The sequence below is a fragment of the Lissotriton helveticus genome, chromosome 6, assembly GCF_964261635.1.
Source record: "Lissotriton helveticus chromosome 6, aLisHel1.1, whole genome shotgun sequence".
In the NCBI taxonomy this organism is placed as follows: domain Eukaryota; kingdom Metazoa; phylum Chordata; class Amphibia; order Caudata; family Salamandridae; genus Lissotriton; species Lissotriton helveticus.
The window spans coordinates 113,743,527-113,764,582 of NC_136067.1; the positions used below are offsets into that span (position 1 = coordinate 113,743,527).

At 49.9% G+C, this 21,056-nt stretch overlaps 1 protein-coding gene across 5 annotated transcripts in view; it reads left to right on the plus strand.

Annotated features, from left to right (window-relative positions):
- The window catches only part of LOC144762305 (exportin-5-like), a 2,106,094-nt gene that overhangs the window by 429,343 nt on the left and 1,655,695 nt on the right, over window positions 1-21,056 (plus strand). The window lies entirely within an intron of this gene.

Sequence of the window (21,056 nt, forward strand, 5' to 3'; positions counted from 1 at the left end):
AAGTCTGGTGAAAACTGTCCTGGCTCAGCAAATGGAGAAACTGAATTTCTATAGAACCTAGTGTAGGAAGGTAGATCCCTGACTATGGTTGCCCCCAACTTTTTGCCTGGTGTTTTGCTGGTTTTCTGACTTAGTTGACCTGGGGCCCTGCTATTCAGGACCCCAGGCCTACTGCTCTCTCTGTAAAATGGATTCCATGTACCTTAGGTACATATCTAATTGGATACTGAGTCACCTTGTCAGTCCCTGTACAGTGTACCTTAGGTACCCAGGGCATAGGTGTACCCAGGGCCTACCAGGGGCTGCAGCATGTATTATGCCACCCCTGGCTGGCCATCCAAATCTGACACAACTGGCTGCTTGACAGCCGGGGCAAGGTGATGTAATCACCCTTTGCTTTAGATATAGTATACCTATATCTAACCCTAAAATGGACACACAGATCTCCTATCAGTCACTCCTATGGCAGGCCTTAACAATCCTGAAGGCAGAGTGCTTGGAATCGTGTGAGATGGTGCTCTGGCATGAGCTGAGCCTGTCTGCGGCTTTCGGGATCTATCCCTTAGCCGTTTCCATGATATCGCATACCATATACTCTTAAGTGCATTATAATCCTTGCGGTTATATGTCAACTCTGGTATCGCTTTATCAAAACATGTCGAGTAAGGTGTCATACGAATTGGAATACTAACCCCTCGCCAATTCTGGCGACGGGGTTAGCATTCCACCCTTCTAGAGGGACACGACATGTATGTAACCCCTAACCCCGGTTAAAGTCAGACAGAGCCTTAGCATCCACAAAATGGATGCTGCCACCGAGACACAAGTCTGCCCTCCTGCTGCTGGGAGTCCTCCCAGAGCAGGAGGCAAGGACAAAGGGTTTCCTGCCAGGGGCGGTGCCAGCACCGTCCCAGACAGGGTTTTGTGTATTCCAGGTAGGCAGGGCTACAGAGGAAGGTGACTGCAAGTGGCACCCCGGTGCTCACTGTGCATAGGCCGGCTGAAACCAGTTCCAGGGGCACTCCAGCCCCTGGCCTGGGGAAAGCCCGCCAAAGGAGAGGGGTGTAACCACCCCCCTCCTGGTCCCACCCATAGGGCAGGACCTAGTCGCGTGCCAGCCCCCTTTTCCCAGATAAAGGTAGGAACTGGCCCCCTTCCAAATCAGATCATCTTTGAATCCTGAAACTACTTTCCACGAAAGGAACTCAAGACTTCTTCCTAAGATTTCTCCCTTGTGACTAAGGAGTAGTCACCCTGCATCCGCAGGCACCATCTTAAGAACACTGCGGTCTGCTGCAAGTCTCTCCTCCGGATCAAGACTGCCCAGCTCGACGAGAACCGGCTTCCCTGGCACCTCTGACCTCTACCTGCATCATCAGTCACGCTGAGATTCGTGGGTGTGACGAGACCTCGAGGGACCGGCCATCTTCAAGACTGCACGACTTCTTTCCAGCAAGCCCGCCGAGTAATTTCCTGGTGAGTGCTTTGGGGTCCGAGAAGCCCCGACCCTGAGCAGCTCCAGCACCGAAGTGCAGCCTCCCAGCATCTCCACGATCTGCGTGGGGCCCTTCTGCTTTTTGCTGCTCACCGCGTTGTTTGGCTACTAGCCCGCTGGCTTGTGGCCTTCTGAACGACGCCCGACGACATTTCTGCTGCTGGTCTGGTTGCTCCAGGCTGGCCCTTGCTCCCTTCCAAAAGAGGAGCACCCCGGACCCTCCTGGTCCACTCAAGACGCCATTTTGAGTCCACCGCGTGGGCTTGAATTAGCCAAGGCTTGTTGCCCAATCCTGGGTAACTTCGACGCCGACAGCTTCATCCATCGTGGGACAGCTCGCCTCTCCATCCTGGTCGCCGACAACGCCTCCTGGTCCGTGAGATCTGCAGAGCCAGCGTCGCCCACCCACCTAGTCGAGGTGACTTCGCCCGGTGCCATCCTGGTGCCCACTTAATCACTGGCTAGTGATTCAAGAACTTGGTCCCCTCTGCTTTCAGGTTTCTTCTTCCTCGATCCAGGCTTGGATCCAACGAACTTTCCTTCACTGGTCGCCTGCCAGCAACTTCCTTCTTCCAGGCTCCTGGTCCGGCAACGAGATCCCCGACGTCTTTTCAGACCTATGCAGCTGCAGCCCCTGGGCTAGGTAACTTCGGCACTTCGGTGTCCCAGCATAGCCTCACTATCCTAGGGTCAGGATCCACTGTCGTTTTCTTCCTACCAGGTCGGGTTCGCCCGTGAACACTAACTTTGCCTTTACTAGCTCCCATAGACTTTGTCCCGCATCCCGCGTGAGAGTGCACACTCTGCACCCGAGTCCCCTAGGCCTCCTAGAAGTAATCTAACGATTCTATAGTCAAGTCCTAGCGATTCCAAAGCCTATTAGTACTGTACTTACCTGCTAGTAATTTCGCATTCCACTTTTTAAGTATATGGTTTTTCGTGCCCCTCGGGCATTTGTGTATAACGTGCTAACTTAAGTATTTTCGTAAGAGTTTTGTTGTGTGCTTAGCACCCTGTCCTCATAAAGAGTACAGGGTTGTTGTGATTCTAATAAATACATTGTTTATTTTCATAACACTTGTGTGGTGTCCTTTCACTGGGTGTTCAAGGGGTAATGTGATGGTAAAACAGCTGGCTTAACACGCCCTCTAGAGTCTTAGCCTTAGACTGCTCGTATCCATGCTACTAGGATAGCTGGTCTATAAGGTTGACTTACAACCAATCATCAATAAGGGTTGTTTGGACTGATATATAGTGATCACTAGAATAGTGAACACTGCACATCAGGCCAACTTCTCACATTGGTGAGCAGCGGTGGGATTTGAGCTTGCTGTTGTTTTACCACACATGCCCTAAGAATATCTTGTGAAAGATCACATAAGTACTAAAGGTACATATAACTTAGCTTAGAATACTCTGAGTTCTACTGAACCAGCTGTTGTAGCTCCTAGGGCTTAGCACACCCTAAACTACAACTCTAGCAAGGGATCAGTAGGCAAACATATAGTGTAGGTAAGTGCACCACTTACACCTCACTAGAAAAGCATGTCTACCCAGGGAGATTCTACTGAGACTCCCCTGGTCAGTGTTGACCCTCCACAGGTCACTTCAAGATATGCAGCTCTCAGTTTCCAGGAGATGAGACAGATCTGTGTCTCCAGAAAACTGAAGCAGGGGTCTAACCCCACCATTCCCTTTCTGATAGGTCTCTTAGAGACATATGATGCCAGAAAGCTTTCTCAGTTACATGAGAACATGCCAGCCTTAGAGGGAACCTCTGGGGATCCAGATCTCCCCAACATTGCTACTGCAGTTGAGGAGGAGGATCAAGAGGAACTCTCTGGGGATGAGGTAGACAAAGGTCTTGAGGTAGTCAGAAGGCTAACCAGGGCCAACTTAGACTTACTTGGGCTAGGATCTGGGGGACCCCCAGTACTAACCCGAAGTGGGCCTAACCTTGGAGTTAGGAGAGATAGATCTCTTTCTAGGGACTCCAATAGATCTCTGCACTCTAATGCCTCTTCTCAGGGGAGAAGGAATCCTCCACAGAGGAGATTTACTTCCCCTCAGAGAAGGGAGCATGAAGCTAGGATGAGACAAGCTGAACTGAGGATTGAAAGGGAAGAAATTGCCCTGGCCAAAGAGAAGCTTGCCCTGGCAAGGGAGCAGCAGATGAGTGGGTTAGCTCCCACTGGTGGCAGCAATCTCCCAAGAGATAGAGAGAAGGGTTTAGATACTTAACACCTGACTAAGATAGTGCCCCCCTTTAAGCAAGGGGATGACATCCAGAAATGGATGGCTGCTCTGGAGAGGGCCTGCACTGTGCAGTGCATTCCCCAGAGTCAGTGGGCAGCTATACTGTGGCTCTCCTTTGATGGTAAAGGTAGAGATAAGCTCCTCACTACAAGAGTGGAGGATGCTAATGATTACCAGGTCCTGAAAAATGCACTGGTTGATGGGTTTGGCTTAACCACTGAGCAGTACAGGTTGCTGTTCAGAGACACCCAGAAAACCCAGTCTCAGGACTGGTCTGACTTTGTTGATTGTGCCACTAAGGCTTTGGAAGGCTGGCTACTGGGTAGCAAGGTTACTGACTTCACAGGATTGTATAATCTTATTATGAGAGAGCAAGTCTTAAATAATTGTCAGAACCAGTTATTACACCAGCACCTGGTAGACTCTGATCTGACCTCTCCACAGGAATTGGGTAAGAGGGCAGACAAATGGGTCAGAACCAGGATTAGGCCCAAGAACCAAGGTGGTGACCAGAAAAAGGAATCAACCAAGCCTCAAGAGAAGGGTGGGAATAAATCTCCAGATCAAACCACATCAGGGCCCCAAAAATCCTCTGAGGGGGGTGGGTCCCAGAATCCTTCTAATAACCAGAAGAAACCTTATTGTTATCCCTGTAAACAGGTGGGTCATTTGAAAACTGACAGCAGTTGCCCAAAGAATAACAATAAGGAGAACATACCCCCAAGTAACATTCCCAAACCTCCTGTTACTACTAGTAGTAATCCCCCAGGTGGTGGGAGTGCCCCCAAGAATTTGGGTGCATTTACTTTGGGAGTTCCTGGGGACTCTGGCCTAACCAGGTCCCCAAACTTAGATACTCTTGTCTGTGAGACTGGCATGGGGTTTGCCAACTTCACAACTTGTCCCAACACTTTGGGCAAGTACAGACAGGAGCCCCTCATCAATGGTATAAAAGTTGAGGCCTATAGAGATACAGGGGCTAGCATCACTATGGTGACTGAGAGTCTAGTCCCCTCAAGGCAACTTTTACCTGGTGCCACATACCAGGTAACCAATATTGATGGAGTGCAGAGAGATCATCCCATGGCAGTGGTCAATCTCAGCTGGGGAGGTGTCACTGGCCACAAGAGAGTGGCAGTGTCACCAAACTTGCCTGTAGATTGCCTACTGGGGAATGATTTAGAGCTCTCAACCTGGGCTGAAGTAGAGCAAGAAACCCATTTTAGAATGGTAAACATCCATGGTAAGGTTAGTGGGGCAGTGATAGCCACAGCCCCAGTCCAAGATATCCTCCCTGAACAGGTCAGGAGGGCTGTGCCAGTCACAGCCCAATCTCAGACAACTTCCTTCCCAGAACAGGTTGTCAAGGCTGTGATGGTCACAGCCCACACCCAAACTGAGCCCCCTCCTGAAAAGGTTGGGAGAGTTGTGATGGCCACAGCTCAAACTCAGACAGATGATAGTGTTGTGAAGCCTGAAACTATGGATCACTCCACTCAGACAGAGAGTATTGAGGAGGAAGAGAAATCTCCCTCCCACCAGACTTTAGGAAAGGATCAGCCTCCTCAGGGAACTGATCTGACCCCTTGTGAAGGAACTGCCCCAGAGGTAGTCAGGCCTAGCCTGGCAGAGCCCCTGATGTCAGTGGACCCTTCCAAGGTGGGACCCAGTCTGGAGCAGGTAACCTGCCCCTCTCTACCCTGCCTCAGTCAGCCCAGGGCTGTAGAGGTCAGGGAGGCCAGTGTTGGACCCCAAAGGGCCCCCTGTCCAAAAGAATTCCCCAATCAGCAGATTAAGGGCACTGAAGCTAGTAGTCCTAGCCAAGTGAAAATAAAACACACTCCTGAGGGATCCCCCTTAAAATTAGTTAGGGACCTCCCACAGATGGACACTGTTGGGCACAGCCAAACTTGGGACCTGAGGGCCCCAGACCTGACCTGTCCCTCCAGTAAGCCAAACAGAGGGACCCAATCTCCAGCTGTAGGTAGCCAGAGGTTGACCCTGAGAGCCCAAAACAACTCAGTCTTGGAAAGAAAGGCCTTTATGGTGGGTAGTGATTGGAGGAAGCTGAGCCCAAAATTAGTGGAGCCTCACTTCAGTACTCCATTTCAGCACCAGCCTGTTACTTTGCCAAAACACACCACAGGTAGAGATTCCCTATGGTGGAGACCCTCAGACACCCTTAGGGTGAGGGATTGCTTAGTGGACCTTGAGATAGGGGGTAACCATGCCAGTGCTGGTACTTCCTTATATGGCCACTCAGGCAATATAGGCTTACCTGGCAAGGCTAGCCTTATCTCCTTTCGTTTGGGGGGGGGTTATGTAGGAAGGTAGATCCCTGACTATGGTTGTCCCCAACTTTTTGCCTGGTGTTTTGCTGGTTTTCTGACTTAGTTGACCTGGGGCCCTGCTATTCAGGACCCCAGGCCTACTGCTCTCTCTGTAAAATGGATTCCATGTACCTTAGGTACATATCTAATTGGATACTGAGTCACCTTGTCAGTCCCTGTACAGTGTACCTTAGGTACCCAGGGCATAGGTGTACCCAGGGCCTACCAGGGGCTGCAGCATGTATTATGCCACCCCTGGCTGGCCATCCAAATCTGACACAACTGGCTGCTTGACAGCTGGGGCAAGGTGATGTAATCACCCTTTGCTTTAGATATAGTATACCTATATCTAACCCTAAAATGGACACACAGATCTCCTATCAGTCACTCCTATGGCAGGCCTTAACAATCCTGAAGGCAGAGTGCTTGGAATCGTGTGAGATGGTGCTCTGGCATGAGCTGAGCCTGTCTGCGGCTTTCGGGATCTATCCCTTAGCCGTTTCCATGATATCGCATACCATATACTCTTAAGTGCATTATAATCCTTGCGGTTATATGCCAACTCTGGTATCGCTTTATCAAAACATGTCGAGTAAGGTGTCATACGAATTGGAATACTAACCCCTCGCCAATTCTGGCGACGGGGTTAGCATTCCACCCTTCTAGAGGGACACGACATGTATGTAACCCCTAACCCCGGTTAAAGTCAGACAGAGCCTTAGCATCCACAAAATGGATGCTGCCACCGAGACACAAGTCTGCCCTCCTGCTGCTGGGAGTCCTCCCAGAGCAGGAGGCAAGGACAAATGGTTTCCTGCCAGGGGCGGTGCCAGCACCGTCCCAGACAGGGTTTTGTGTATTCCAGGTAGGCAGGGCTACAGAGGAAGGTGACTGCAAGTGGCACCCCGGTGCTCACTGTGCATAGGCCGGCTGAAACCAGTTCCAGGGGCACTCCAGCCCCTGGCCTGGGGAAAGCCCGCCAAAGGAGAGGGGTGTAACCACCCCCCTCCTGGTCCCACCCATAGGGCAGGACCTAGTCGCGTGCCAGCCCCCTTTTCCCAGATAAAGGTAGGAACTGGCCCCCTTCCAAATCAGATCATCTTTGAATCCTGAAACTACTTTCCACGAAAGGAACTCAAGACTTCTTCCTAAGATTTCTCCCTTGTGACTAAGGAGTAGTCACCCTGCATCCGCAGGCACCATCTTAAGAACACTGCGGTCTGCTGCAAGTCTCTCCTCCGGATCAAGACTGCCCAGCTCGACGAGAACCGGCTTCCCTGGCACCTCTGACCTCTACCTGCATCATCAGTCACGCTGAGATTCGTGGGTGTGACGAGACCTCGAGGGACCGGCCATCTTCAAGACTGCACGACTTCTTTCCAGCAAGCCCGCCGAGTAATTTCCTGGTGAGTGCTTTGGGGTCCGAGAAGCCCCGACCCTGAGCAGCTCCAGCACCGAAGTGCAGCCTCCCAGCATCTCCACGATCTGCGTGGGGCCCTTCTGCTTTTTGCTGCTCACCGCGTTGTTTGGCTACTAGCCCGCTGGCTTGTGGCCTTCTGAACGACGCCCGACGACATTTCTGCTGCTGGTCTGGTTGCTCCAGGCTGGCCCTTGCTCCCTTCCAAAAGAGGAGCACCCCGGACCCTCCTGGTCCACTCAAGACGCCATTTTGAGTCCACCGCGTGGGCTTGAATTAGCCAAGGCTTGTTGCCCAATCCTGGGTAACTTCGACGCCGACAGCTTCATCCATCGTGGGACAGCTCGCCTCTCCATCCTGGTCGCCGACAACGCCTCCTGGTCCGTGAGATCTGCAGAGCCAGCGTCGCCCACCCACCTAGTCGAGGTGACTTCGCCCGGTGCCATCCTGGTGCCCACTTAATCACTGGCTAGTGATTCAAGAACTTGGTCCCCTCTGCTTTCAGGTTTCTTCTTCCTCGATCCAGGCTTGGATCCAACGAACTTTCCTTCACTGGTCGCCTGCCAGCAACTTCCTTCTTCCAGGCTCCTGGTCCGGCAACGAGATCCCCGACGTCTTTTCAGACCTATGCAGCTGCAGCCCCTGGGCTAGGTAACTTCGGCACTTCGGTGTCCCAGCATAGCCTCACTATCCTAGGGTCAGGATCCACTGTCGTTTTCTTCCTACCAGGTCGGGTTCGCCCGTGAACACTAACTTTGCCTTTACTAGCTCCCATAGACTTTGTCCCGCATCCCGCGTGAGAGTGCACACTCTGCACCCGAGTCCCCTAGGCCTCCTAGAAGTAATCTAACGATTCTATAGTCAAGTCCTAGCGATTCCAAAGCCTATTAGTACTGTACTTACCTGCTAGTAATTTCGCATTCCACTTTTTAAGTATATGGTTTTTCGTGCCCCTCGGGCATTTGTGTATAACGTGCTAACTTAAGTATTTTCGTAAGAGTTTTGTTGTGTGCTTAGCACCCTGTCCTCATAAAGAGTACAGGGTTGTTGTGATTCTAATAAATACATTGTTTATTTTCATAACACTTGTGTGGTGTCCTTTCACTGGGTGTTCAAGGGGTAATGTGATGGTAAAACAGCTGGCTTAACACGCCCTCTAGAGTCTTAGCCTTAGACTGCTCGTATCCATGCTACTAGGATAGCTGGTCTATAAGGTTGACTTACAACCAATCATCAATAAGGGTTGTTTGGACTGATATATAGTGATCACTAGAATAGTGAACACTGCACATCAGGCCAACTTCTCACACCTAGTGTCCTCTCCTTGGACTTTAATGTTTAGACCTCCTCCTTCCAGATTCAGAAATGTTAGGAATGCACTTCCACTGTCAGGGACAACAAGCTCACCATCTAGTGCAAAAGGCCATATCAAAAATAAATCCCACAGGCCTCCATTAATGTGGCTCACTCACACACGCCATGGATATATCAAGCAGGTTGCATAAGCAGCCATGTAACATGTGCACTTGGGATGTTAGCGCTTGTAGTCTGATAAGCGCAAGTGAAGCTTTACACAAGTGGGCGAGTAGTCCTCCACTTCAAATAAAAAAGGTCCGGCCACAACTATGGATTCACAAAACATTATTCGCTGCCACCACCACTTTATATACTAAACCTATTTCAAGGACATTAGTTTATTGTCTGCAGTGATAATATGTTTGTGTGTCTCTCCAGATCTAAGGACAGGTCTAGGACCACACTAATGGCAAGAAACAATCCTAGGCCTTTGCTCACATGCTAGATTAGTGCAGCACCAGGGCCAGAAACGAAAACCAGGATACCAGATGTTCGCAGTTGGGCACTCAATGCAGAAGAACATGAATGCATACCATGCAGGGGACATTTCCATCCCAACACGGGGCTCTAATCCTTAAGAGGTGGTGGACCCAACTATGAAGAAATGTTATTTAAATTTTACACCAAAAATGAAAAATTGTGCTGCACATTTTCTGCCTGTAATATTTATCAATTGGAGCTAGAAACAACCTTTTGTTGAATCTGCCAATTATTTGGCAAATTCAGGAAGTCCTTAATCCTACGTAGCCACCTAAGTACATCGATCCTCTGACCATCACCATTGTCCAGTTTCTTCACTAGCTTAGTCTTAAAAGATACACTCTAGGCATTCTAATCTGTGCCCATATTAGCTGTGCTTTGTGGAAGGAGGCTTTTTATAGCTAACGCCCACAAAATAAATATCTAAAATACATAACAGTTAAGATGTAATGTTGTTCTGTATTGCCAACTCTGGGTTCCTGTGGCAATTAATAGCCGTTCAGACTTGGGACTAATTGTTTATGATGTCACTAGAACACCTCAATAGCAAATAAGACTTTCCACCTTTTCCAGGTGTCATGGAGTAAGGTACTAACCACATCATTCTCTCAAGGAACCTTTCTCTCATCACTAAAAAACAGTCCAGTCAAACAATCCTTAACAAAACATGTCAATCCATCAACATTGATACCTTTCTAGCAGTTTACTTGCTCCTTTGGCTTGGGAATGTCATAAAAAAAAGAATTGCAGCAAACCAACTTGCCTATCAAATAAGCAAGACAAGTCGACCAGCTAGTCTTTATTCAAGACTAAGGGTATGCTATAGCATTGAAACCACTACCTTGAAAGTACTGGGTCACATCCTCGATAAGGATTACAGTTAGGGACCTGCCTAATTATACTTAATGACTTAAATGCAGAATTTGCCACAATAGATCACAGTAGACTTAACCAACCCTAGAATACATAATAGTCTTAAAAAGGAAATGTTCTAAATTGGTCCTCACCCTACATGGGCAACAGGTAATTCCTGGTAAAAACTTGGGAACTCACACCTGAACCAGCACACTTCTCATGTGGATTTCGACAAGAATCAGTTCTTTCCTCAAATCCGTTTAACATTTACATGGTACATGTGAGAAGTTGGCCTGATGTGCAGTGCTCACTATTCTAGTGATCACTATATATCAGTCCAAACAACCCTTATTGATGATTGGTTGTAAGTCAACCTTATAGACCAGCTATCCTAGTAGCATGGATACGAGCAGTCGAAGGCTTAGACTCTAGAGGGCGTGTTAAGCCAGCTGTTTTACCATCACATTACCCCTTGAACACCCAGTGAAAGGACACCACACAAGTTGTTATGAAAATAAACAGTGTATTTATTTATAACAAGACTACCCTGAACTCTTTATGAGTCAGGGAGCTAAGCACACAACAAAACTCTTACGAAAATACTTAAGTTAGCACAGTATATACAAATGCCCGAGGGGCACGAAAAACCATATACTCTGAAAGTGGAATGCGAAATTACTAGCAGGTAAGTACAGTACTAATAGGCTTTGGAATCGCTAGGACTTGACTATAGAATCGTTAGATTACTTCTAGGAGGCCCAGGGGACTCGGGTGCAGAGTGTGCACTCTCACGCGGGATGCGGGACAAAGTCTATGATAGCTAGTAAAGTTACAGTTAGTGTTCACGGGCGAACCCGACCTGGTAGGGAGAAAACGAAAGTGGATCCTGACCCTTGGATAGTGAGGCTATGCTGGGGCACCGAAATGCCGAAGTTACCTCGCCCAGGGGCTGCAGCTGCATATGTCTCAAAAGACGTCGGGAATCCTCGTTGACGAACCAGGAGCCTGGAAGAAAGATGCTGGCAGGCGACCAGTGAAGAGAGTTCGAAGTGATCCAAGCCTGGATCTGGAAGATGGATGACACCTGAAAGCAGAGGGGACCAAGTTCGTGACTACTAGCCAGTAGTCAGGGGGCACCAGGAGGGCACCGGATGGTAGTCACCTCGACTAGGTGAGTGGGCGACGCTGTGCTCTGCAGATCTCACGGACCAGGAGGCGTTGTCGGCGACCAGGATGGAGGGGCGAGCTGTCCCACGATGGATGAAGCTGTCGGCGTCGAAGAACCCAGGATTGGGCAACAAAGCCTTGGCTAATTCAAGCCCACGCGGTGGACTCAAAATGGCGTCTTGAGTGGACCAGGAGGGTCCGGGGTGCTCCTCTTCTGGAAGGGAGCAAGAGCCAGTCTGGAGCAACCAGACCAGCAGCAGTGATGTCGTCGGGCGTCGTTCAGAAGGCCACAAGCCAGCGGGCTAGTAGCCAAACAACGCGGTGAGCAGCAAAAAGCAGAAGGGCCCCACGCCGATCGTGGAGATGCTGGGGGGCTGCTCTTCGGTGCTGGAGCTGCTCAGGGTCGGGGCTTCTCGGACCCCAAAGCACTCGCCAGTAGATTACTCGGCGGGCTTGCTGTGAAGAAGTCGTGCAGTCTTGGCAATAGTCGGTCCCTTGAGGTCTCGTCGCACTCACGGTTCTCAGCTTGGCTGTAGAGGTGAGTAGAGGTCGGAGGTGCCAGGGAAGCCGGGTCTTGTCGAGCTGGGCAGTCGGATTCCGGAGGAAGGACTTACAGCAGACCGCAGTGTTCTTAAGATGGTGCCTGCGGATGCAGGGTGACTACTCCTTAGCCACAAGGGAGAATCTTGAAGAAGAAATCTTGAAGTCCTTTCGCAGAAAGTCGTGTCTTGATTCCAAAGATGATCTAATTTGGAAGGGGGCCTGCTCCTACCTTTATCTGGGAAGGGGGCTGGCACGCGACTAAGTCCTGCCCTATGGGTGGGACCAGGAGGCAGTGCTTAATTTGTAAAATATGAAGTGCAGGTGCTCAAATCTTTGTCGGAGGCCACACCTACTTTCTCTGGCTCCACCCACTTCCTTCATTGGCTCCACCCACTTTCTCTATTAGCTCCACCCACTTCCTCAACTGGCACTGCAAAAAGAGATATGAATTTCAACAGGGGAGCCTTTCTCATAGTAAGGTTTGATAGGAGGTACCCTACTACTTCTACTTCTAGGTACATCCAGGCTAGTGTCCAGCGCTCAATATTTCATCAGCCTCAAATCATACATGCAATCTGTCTTAAAAAAACATTATTGCCTAGCTGCAGGCAGGTTAGACAAGCACGACGTTCTGATAATACAGCACTGTAAATGGGATTTTACAGCCACAAGAAACTCACTAAAAGAGATACCACAGAAGTACTCCTCCTCAGTCCTGAAGCAACACCCAGGCGGTGTAAAATGCACTGAGTGCATTGGGCTCAAATAATTAACTGTATGTCATGAGAAGCTGCAGTTAAACATACCTAATGAAGTATTTGCACAAGTCATCCACAGCCCCAGCCTGTGCCTGTCCCTCCCTAAGTTGAAGATTCCTAAAATAAGAACCTCTTTCCCAGTACTGCTCTCTCCTCAAACCCAGGCTTTCCCTCCCAGCCCTGAATATTCCTGGCATAGGAGCATCTTACCATAGCCCCAGCCTGTCGCCTCCCACAGCACTGCTGTTATCAGAACACCTGTGACATGTCCACACCCCCGGGTATAGGTCCCTCTGGAAGCTGTCCCTGTTCTAGGAACCTCTCTCCACAGTCCCATGCTATGCTGCCTCTTTTGTTGAAGCATTGTCTGCTAAGAGCCTCTCTCTGCCTCTCTGCTTCAGACCCTCTGGAGCCTGCTGCACCCCTCCGAGGACCCTCCTGCTCGCTGCCAGAAGTTTGAGATGAACCTCTTTGCCCAGGGCCAGTGCCAGCACTTCTTCCCTTGGCCTGCTGCCTGAGGTACCACTGGCTGGGCCACGGGGCTCAGCCTGGTAAGGGCTGGCCTCAGCTGCCATGACTATTTCAACAGGAGCCTGGGAAGTGGGAACAGACACCGCTGCAGGGGGTGTGTTCTCTCGAAGTACACCACCATTCTCTGACCCCGGAGTCTCTTACTGTTTGTGACTGTGACCTAAGACCCCTCTGTGCCACCTTAGCGGCCCTCACACACACCGTGGCTTCGCTGGTGATGCCTCTCTGCCCCCTGAGTCTAGCACTCTCTGCGACCCCCCCAGTGATGTCTCTCTGTGTGCCGTCTGCCCCCTGAGTCTGGTGGTACTGTCTGAGGCTGCGAGGCACCAGTTCTGTCCCTCTGCCCCCTGCCCCAGGTGTGGTACTCTGTGGCCTCTGTGACTCTGCCCCTTGAGGCTGGCACTGTCTGAGGCACCAGTGTGTCCCACTATGAGTGACCCTTTCTTGTGAGCAAAATCAAGCAATGAAGACGAGGGAATCATACAGGTAGCAGAAATTGCACCCATTTGAGTCTAGCTGCTAATATTTCAGATCGCTTATGTGTGACATTTTCATACATTCAGTGGATTTATGAGTCATTCAATGACTAAATGTGTGCCACTTTCTTGCGACCAAAATCATGAAATGAATTCAATGGAAATAGACACATATCAGAAATCACACTCATTTGAGCAACAAGAAATTGGAACTCTGCAGCAGGTGCTTTTAAAGCGATTATTTAATTTCTAAAAAATCAGCACCCTCCACCACAAACTCAGCTTCATTTGCGGCTGAACCACATGTAACAAAGGGATCTCTGTGACAAAAGCTGCAACCCACTGAGCTATCCACATACAATACAGTTCAATACAATACAATATGCCGGTAGACTTTCTTTGCAGTAGACATATTAACCCCCTGGGCTACTCAATGGTTAAAGTAAAAACTGAAACGGCCACTGGATAAAACTCTGACCTCTCTCCAGCGGGAACATTAATCGCTTGCCTCATCTCTGACATAGCAAGTCTCTCTGCGCTGGGAAAATAAAGGCTGCTGCTTCATTGTGCCACTGTCAAGCACGGGTATTAAACACTTTTCACTAATAAATCATAAAAGCTGCTAGTTACTTTAGAGAAAACTTCCACCTTCGATGGCACTGCATTTACAGCACAGAGAGAAAACGTTAGTGTGCCCATTTTCCAAGGCGCTAAGCCGTGCTGGAGCCCCCTCCCCATTCTAGTAACAAACATACCAAATGTCATCCGTAGCAGATGAATAAATTAATATCTGACTTACCCAAATCTTTTTATAGCTGTCGGAATGATCCACGCCAGCAGAGTAGCTACTCGCTTTGCAGCACGGAAATATCTTGCCTCTTCAGAGTTTGAGAGCGAGCCATGCTACCTTGCCTCAATCTGTGCCACCTGCTCTCACTATGACCCAGAGGTGCCGGACTCAGCACAAGTTGGGCTCTGCCTGGACAGGGCACAGCAATAGAACATGTCGAGGTCAGGAAGAAGTGAAGACCCGGACCCGCTTCCTTCTTTAACTCTGGGCCATGCACCAGGAGATTTCCTGGGTGACTTGGGGCCCGGCTGGCAGACAGGAAATTCAACATCCTGTCACAGAATGCGCGTGGACCGGACATGGCCTCTGCAACAATGTGTCAATGTGGGACCTGACACTACCCAGGGAACAGTAGCAGAAAGCAGGTTTGACTGTGCAAGTTTAAAGAGCTTGGTATTTGATGCATTTCATAAGGAACATACTTGTCTCTGCAGAGAGCAGTTAGAGACGAGCTTGCAGCATTCTCAATAGTATTGTTCGGGAACCGACCCTCCCGCAAGGAGAAAGTACTAACTGGAAGTGTGCATCCTCCGCCCTTGCTTGCCCCTGACAACATTTAATAAAAGCAATACCAACCATACACTGCATGGCGTCCCCCCCTCCTGGGCTCATCAGATCCCACCCTGCGGATCAGACTGTAAATCCACACGCGATCTCTGTCAATCTCTCCCCGGGGGCTGCTAATGGAAACTTTCCATCAGATCAATCGCTGCTGAGATGTCAGGATGCCCCCCGCCCCGTGCATTTATTATTTTAAATAGGTGGTGCTGAGGGAAGAGGATCCGCTGCCAGAGAGTAGCCCCGCCCGCCCTGTAAACTTGACTCTGAAGAGGAAGCGCTGGGGGCCCGGGGGCTTTGGGGTCCTGGGCGGAGGGGGGCGTGTGTGTGTCTCCTCGGACCATTGATCGTGCATTAGGCCATTAGCTTCTTATCGCAGTCACTGCCGGATATTCAAATGAGCTCAGAGGATTACCCGTGACCACGAGACAAGCCTCCTTTATTCTCGTGCCACGACAGCGCCGTTCACCGGCCCCTCTCAGCGTGCAATTATCTCAATTTGGTTACTACGAGTCTGGGGGCCCGGCTCCAGCTAGCAGCCTCTGAGAAATGGCACAGTTACACAGAGGGGACACCACCGAGAAACACAGATCCATGGAACAGTGATCTAGCTTTGCTTAGCGCCTGCTTATTGCCTTGCACTTCGAAGCACCGAGGCATAGCATAGTGTGATCTTCGCAGCCACCCCTGCTGTGACGCCAAACTTTGCGAGATGCTGTAGACCCGGCCCTGTAAATTAAGTGCCGGTGCTAAGCACCGGAAAGCACCGGCACAAATTAAGCACTGCCAGGAGGGGGGTGGTTACACCCCTCTCCTTTGGCGGGCTTTCCCCAGGCCAGGGGCTGGAGTGCCCCTGGAACTGGTTTCAGCCGGCCTATGCACAGTGAGCACCGGGGTGCCACTTGCAGTCACCTTCCTCTGAAGCCCTGCCTACCTAGGATACACAAAATCCTGTCTGGGACGGTGCTGGCACCGCCCCTGGCAGGAAACCCTTTGTCCTTATCTCCTGCTCTGGGAGGACTCCCAGCAGCAGGAGGGCAGACTTGTGTCTCGGTGGCAGCATCCATTTTGTGGAGCTGAGGCTCTGTTTGACTTTAACCGGGGTTATAGGTTACATACATGTCGTGTCCCTCTAGAGGGGTGGAATGCTAACCCCGTCGCCAGAATTGGCGAGGGGTTAGTATTCCAATTCGTATGACACCTTACTCGACATGTTTTGATAAAGCGATACCAGAGTTGGCATATAACCACGAGGATTATAATGCACTTAAGAGTATATGGTATGCGATATCATGGAAACGGCTAAGGGATGGATCCCGAAAGCCGCAGACAGGCTCAGCTCATGCCAGAGCACTATCTCACACGATTCCAAGCACTCTGCCTCCAGGATTGTTAAGGCCTGCCATTGGAGTGACTGATAGGAGATCTGTGTGTCCATTTTAGGGTTAGATATAGGTATACTATATCTAAAGCAAAGGGTGATTACACCACCTTGTCCCAGCTGTCAAGCAGCCAGTTGTGTCAGATTTGGATGGCCAGCCAGGGGTGGCATAATACATGCTGCAGCCCCTGGTAGGCCCTGGGTACACCTATGCCCTGGGTACCTAAGGTACACTGTACAGGGACTGATAAGGTGACTCAGTATCCAATGGGATATGTACCTAGGGTACATGGAATCCATTTTAACAGAGAGAGCAGTGGGCCTGAGGTCCTGAATAGCAGGACCTCAGGTCAACTAAGTCAGAAAACCAGCAAAACACCAGGCAAAAAGTTGGGGGCAACCATAGTCCGGGATCTACCTTCCTACATAACCCCCCCCAAACAAAAGGAGATAAGGCTAGCCTTGCCAGGTAAGCCTATATTGCCTGAGTGGCCATATAAGGAAGTACCAGCACTGGCATGGTTACCCCCTATCTCATGGTCCACTAAGCAATCCCTCACCCTAAGGGTGTCTGAGGGTCTCCACCATAGGGAATCTCTACCTGTGGTGTGTTTTGGCAAAGTAAAAGGCTGGTGCTGAAATGGAGTACTGAAGTGAGGCTCCACTAATTTTGGGCTCAGCTTCCTCCAATCATTATCCACCACAGAGGCCTTTCTTTCCAAGACTGAGTTGTTTTGGGCTCTCAGGGTCAACCTCTGGCTACCTACAGCTGGGGGTTGGGTCCCTTTGTTTGGCTTACTGGAGGGACAGGTCAGGTCTGGGGCCCTCAGGTCCCAAGTTTGGCTGTGCCCAACAGTGTCCATCTGTGGGAGGTCCCTAACTAATTTTAAGGGGGATCCCTCAGGAGTGTGTTTTATTTCCACTTGGCTAGGATTACTAGCTTCAGTGCCCTTAATCTGCTGATTGGGGAATTCTTTTGGACAGGCGGTCCTTTGGGGTCCAACACTGGCCTCCCTGACCTCTACAGCCCTGGGCTGACTGAGGCAGGGTAGAGAGGGGCAGGTTACCTGCTCCAGACTGTGTCCCACCTTGGAAGGGTCCACTGACATCAGGGGTTCTGCCAGGCTAGGCCTGACTACCTCTGTGGCAGTTTCTTCACAAGGGGTCAGATCAGTTCCCTGAGGAGGCTGATCCTTTCCTAAAGTCTGGTGGGAGGGAGATTTCTCTTCCTCCTCAATGCTCTCTGTCTGAGTGGAGTGATCCATAGTTTCAGGCTTCACAACACTATCATCTGTCTGAGTTTGAGCTGTGGCCATCACAACTCTCCCAACCTTTTCAGGAGGGGGCTCAGTTTGGGTGTGGGCTGTTACCATTACAGCCTTGACAACCTGTTCTGGGAAGGAAGTTGTCTGAGATTGGGTTGTGACTGGCACAACCCTCCTGACCTGTTCAGGGAGGACATCTTGGACTGGGGCTGTGGCTATCACTGCCCCACTAACCTTACCATGGGAGTTTACCATTTTAGAATGGGTTTCTTGCTCTACTTCAGCCCAGGCTGAGAGCTCTAAATCATTCCCCAGTACGCAATCTACAGGCAAGTTTGGTGACACTGCCACTCTCTTGTGGCCAGTGACACCTCCCCAGCTGAGATTGACCACTGCAATGGGATGATCTCTCTGTACTCCATCAATATTGGTCACCTGGTATGTGGCACCAGGTAAAAGTTGCCTTGGGGGGACTAGACTCTCAGTCACCATAGTGATGCTAGCCCCTGTATCTCTATAGGCCTCAACTTTTATACCATTGATGAGGGGCTCCTGTCTGTACTTGCCCAAAGTGTTGGGACAAGTTGTGAAGTTGGCAAACCCCATGCCAGTCTCACAGACAAGAGTATCTAAGTTTGGGGACCTGGTTAGGCCAGAGTCCCCAGGAACTCCCAAAGTAAATGCACCCAAATTCTTGGGGGCACTCCCACCACCTGGGGGATTACTACTAGTAGTAACAGGAGGTTTGGGAATGTTACTTGGGGGTATGTTTTCCTTATTGTTAGTCTTTGGGCAACTGCTGTCAGTTTTCAAATGACCCACCTGTTTACAGGGATAACAATAAGGCTTCTTCTGGTTATTGGAAGTGTCTTGGGACCCACCCCCATTCTTGGAGTTTTGGGGCCCTAGGGAAGTTTTCTCTGAAGATTTATCCCCACCCTTCTCTTGAGGCTTGGTTGATTCCTTCTTCTGGTCACCACCTTGGTTCTTGGGCCTAATCCTGGTTCTGACCCATTTGTCTGCCCTCTTACCCAATTCTTGTGGAGAGGTCAGATCAGAGTCTACCAGGTGCTGGTGTAATAACTGGTTCTGACAATTATTTAAGACTTGCTCTCTCATAATAAGATTATACAATCCTGTGAAGTCAGTAACCTTGCTACCCAGTAGCCAGCGTTCCAAAGCCTTAGTGGCACAATCAACAAAGTCAGACCAGTCCTGAGACTGAGTTTTCTGGGTGTCTCTGAACAGCAACCTGTACTGCTCAGTGGTTAAGCCAGACCCATCAACCAGTGCATTTTTCAGGACCTGGTAATCATTAGCATCCTCCACTCTTGTAGTGAGGAGCTTATCTCTACCTTTACCATCAAAGGAGAGCCACAGTATAGCTGCCCACTGACTCTGGGGAATGCACTAGACAGTGCAGGCCCTCTCCAAAGCAGCCATCCATTTCTGGATGTCATCCCCTTGTTTAAAGGGGGGCACTATCTTAGTCAGGTGTTTAGTATCTAAACCCTTCTCTTTTTCTCTTGGGAGATTGCTGCCACCAGTGGGAGCTAACCCACTCATCTGCGGCTCTCTAGCAAAGGCAAGCTTCTCTTTGGCCAGGGCAAGTTCTTCCCTTTCAATCCTCAGTTTAGCTTGTCTCATCCTTGCTTCATGCTCTCTTCTCTGAGGGGAAGTCAATCTCCTCTGGGGAGAGTTCCTTCTCCCCTGAGAAGAGGCATTAGAGTGCAGAGATCTAATGGAGTCCCTAGAAGGAGATCTATCTATCCTAACTCCAAGGTTAGGCCTCATTAGGGTCAGTACTGGGGGTCCCCCAGATCCTTCCCCAAGTAGGTCTAAGTTGGCCCTAGTTAGCCTTCTGACTACCTCAAGACCTTTGTCTACCTCATCCCCAGAGAGTTCCTCTTGATCCTCCTCCTCAACTGCATTGGCAGTGTTGGGGAGGTCTGGATCCCCAGAGGTACCCTCTAAGGCTGGCATATTCCCATCTAGCTGAGAAATCTTTCTCGCATCATAAGTCTCTAAGAGACCTATTAAAAAGGGAACGGTGGGGTTAGACCCCTGTTTCAGTTTTCTGGAGGTACACACTCGTCTCATCTCCTGAAAACTGAGAGCTGCATATCTTGATTTGACCTGTGGAAGGTCAATAACCACAAGGGGAGTCTCTGAAGACTCTCCATGGGTAGACATGCTTTTCTAGTGAGGTGTAAGTGGTGCACTTACCTACACTATATGTTTGCCTACTGATCCCTTGCTAGAGTTGTAGTTTAGGGTGTGCTAGGCCCTAGGAGCTACAACAGCTGGTTCAGTAGAACTCAGAGTATTCTAAGCTAAGTTATATGTACCTTCGTACTTATGTGATCTTTCACAAGATATTCTTAGGATATGTGTGGTAAAACAACAGCAAGCTCAAATCCCAACCGCTGCTCACCAATGTGAGAAGTTGGCCTGATGTGCAGTGCTCACTATTCTAGTGATCACTATATATCAGTCCAAACAACCCTTATTGATGATTGGTTGTAAGTCAACCTTATAGACCAGCTATCCTAGTAGCATGGATACGAGCAGTCTAAGGCTAAGACTCTAGAGGGCGTGTTAAGCCAGCTGTTTTACCATCACATTACCCCTTGAACACCCAGTGAAAGGACACCACACAAGTTGTTATGAAAATAAACAGTGTATTTATTTATAACAAGACTACCCTGAACTCCTTATGAGTCAGGGAGCTAAGCACACAACAAAACTCTTACGAAAATACTTAAGTTAGCACAGTATATACAAATGCCCGAGGGGCACGGAAAACCATATACTCTGAAAGTGGAATGCGAAATTACTAGCAGGTAAGTACAGTACTAATAGGCTTTGGAATCGCTAGGACTTGACTATAGAATCGTTAGATTACTTCTAGGAGGCCCAGGGGACTCGGGTGCAGAGTGTGCACTCTCACGCGGGATGCGGGACAAAGTCTATGATAGCTAGTAAAGTTACAGTTAGTGTTCACGGGCAAACCCGACCTGGTAGGGAGAAAACGAAAGTGGATCCTGACCCTTGGATAGTGAGGCTATGCTGGGGCACCGAAATGCCGAAGTTACCTAGCCCAGGGGCTGCAGCTGCATATGTCTCAAAAGACGTCGGGAATCCTCGTTGACGAACCAGGAGCCTGGAAGAAAGATGCTGGCAGGCGACCAGTGAAGAGAGTTCGAAGTGATCCAAGCCTGGATCTGGAAGATGGATGACACCTGAAAGTAGAGGGGACCAAGTTCGTGACTACTAGCCAGTAGTCAGGGGGCACCAGGAGGGCACCGGATGGTAGTCACCTCGACTAGGTGAGTGGG